The 2278-nt window shown below is 34.4% G+C and overlaps 1 long non-coding RNA gene across 1 annotated transcript; it reads right to left on the bottom strand.

The window, feature by feature from the left end:
• Positions 1-213: 213 nt before the first annotated feature.
• Positions 214-1550, bottom strand: LOC128285630 (uncharacterized). The gene is made up of 2 exons (XR_008276145.1): positions 1493-1550; positions 214-584 (listed from the first exon to the last, which is right to left on the bottom strand). It is a non-coding gene; the product is annotated as an uncharacterized LOC128285630 (long non-coding RNA).
• Between the last annotated feature and the right edge of the window lie 728 nt (positions 1551-2278).

The raw sequence follows: 2278 nt of genomic DNA, 5'->3' as shown, positions 1-2278 counted from the left end.
TGCTGTTTGTTTCTAATAAAACTAGACTCAATAAGGAATCTGTACATATAAATCATGACTTATAATTATCTTTGAACAATTTATGGTGAATTTCCAAAGTCAGAACAGGGGATCCAGAAATCGCTCTGGACCTGTTTCACGAAAATTTAAACATCTCATAAAATATAACTCATATACCTGTTTTGTTCCATCCATATGAAAATAGACTCATAATTCTTCAATTCCATATTTTATTCATCATCTAATTGTATCTCTACTATTTTTAATAATTTTTCAAACTCACATCACTGTTGCTGTCTGAATCTATTTTATGGTAAATTTTACCTATTTCATGGTTTCCATGGATTAACTAGCAATTTAGCATACATAACACCAAATATGATCATGATTAGCCATTCCAATGGCTAATCATTACCAAGCATTTCCATACCACTCAATAACCATATCATAAGACCATATATACAAAATGATTATAATGCTATATATGCCATACTCAAAATATACAAGCCATTATGCCAAGATGGTGTACGGATAGTGTGAGTGTGCCTCCGACCGTTCTCGATTTCCGAGCTGGCTTGTCAACACTACAAGGAATGAAAAGGAGGGAGTAAGCGTAAATGCTTAGTAAGCTCACATGCAAATAGCAAGTAACACAACTATATACGCAAACATAAAACATCATTTGCATAATCATCACCAAGACATTCATATCACATTTTCATTTATCATCTTACCATATTGTTGTTATATCGAGTTTTCAACTCGAGGGTTAAGTACATACCTGTTCAAAGTATTCATTTCACAACACTTACCAATACGTCCCTTTCATCTCGAGTATTCCTCCATTTGAGTAGAATTTTACCCGTTGAACAAATCGGAATATAATTCGGATACATGGAAAGTTTGCACATAAGTGCCACATATGTAGCCAAGCTACCATGTAACCTGCCCATAAGTGAACTCGGACTCAACTCAACGAGCTCAGGCATTCGCATCCATAAGTGAACTCGGACTCAACTCAACGAGATCGGATGCCTAGTTACATATCTCGAACTCGGACTCAACTCAACGAGTTCGGACATTCGCATCCATAAGTGAACTCGGACTCAACTCAACGAGCTCGGATGCCTAGTTACATCTCTCGAACTCGGACTCAACTCAACGAGTTCGGACATTCGCATCCATAAGTGAACTCGGACTCAACTCAACGAGTTCGGATGCCCAAATATCCTAGTGATATGTCACTTGTATCCTAATCCATTCCTAAGGTTCAACAGGACCTTTTTTCCAATCATGTGTCTCAACCATCTTCTATGGAATGCCGTTACCGATACTCGGTAGTATTTCACAGTTTCTAAGTATATCACATAATTTGACATATTAACAAACAATTATCACAGTATAATATTTCATAATAATTATCATATCATTTAAGTAACATTAAAACATTTAAAATAATAACTATGTTACCAACATTTACATATGAACTTACCTCGTATGAGAAAATAGTTACTTTTACCATTTCGTCCACAACTTGGTATTTTTCCCATTTTAGCCCAATTTTAGTTTTCCTTACTCTATCATTTAAAATATAGTCTAATTAGGACTCACATTATACAAATTGACCCAAAATCATATTTTGGCAAAATAATGATTTGCCCTAAACTTTCGATATTTACACTTTTGCCCCAAAGCTCGTAAATTAAACTTCAGCCTATTTTCTTATGTTTTATGACATGCTGATCATTTTTCCTTCTATGGTAACATCAAATTCTCACTCTAACATGTACTTATGACTATTAGGTATTTTTACCGATTAAGCCCTTTTGCTCGTTTTCACTTAAAACCGAGTAGTACAAGTTGTCTAACATAATTTAAAACCTCATATTCTATCATAAAACACCAAAATACACAAATTTCAACTATGGGTATTTTTCCAAATATGAACCCTAGGTTGAATTATTGCTAGCTAAGCTTAATCGAGCTACCGGGACTCCAAAAACGTAAAAATCATTAAAAAAGAGGCTAGAACGGACTTACAATCGAGCTTGGAAGCTTGAAAAACCCTAGCCATGGTTTCTCCTTGCTATATTCGGCCATGGGGTTGAAGATGAGCAAAATTGGCTTTTAATTTTGTATTTTAATTCATTTTACCCCTAAATGACCAAAATGCCCTTACTACTAAACTTTCCAAAAATTCCATCCATATCCAATTTTTGTCCATAGACTTAGAAATTGGTAAAATTCCTATTTAAGGCCTCCTAATTAATATTTCAAA

This window comes from Gossypium arboreum, chromosome 12 (genome assembly GCF_025698485.1).
Source record: "Gossypium arboreum isolate Shixiya-1 chromosome 12, ASM2569848v2, whole genome shotgun sequence".
Classification (NCBI taxonomy): domain Eukaryota; kingdom Viridiplantae; phylum Streptophyta; class Magnoliopsida; order Malvales; family Malvaceae; genus Gossypium; species Gossypium arboreum.
The sequence above is the reverse complement of the archived record's forward strand: the minus strand, read 5'-3'. Positions and strand labels throughout refer to the sequence as shown.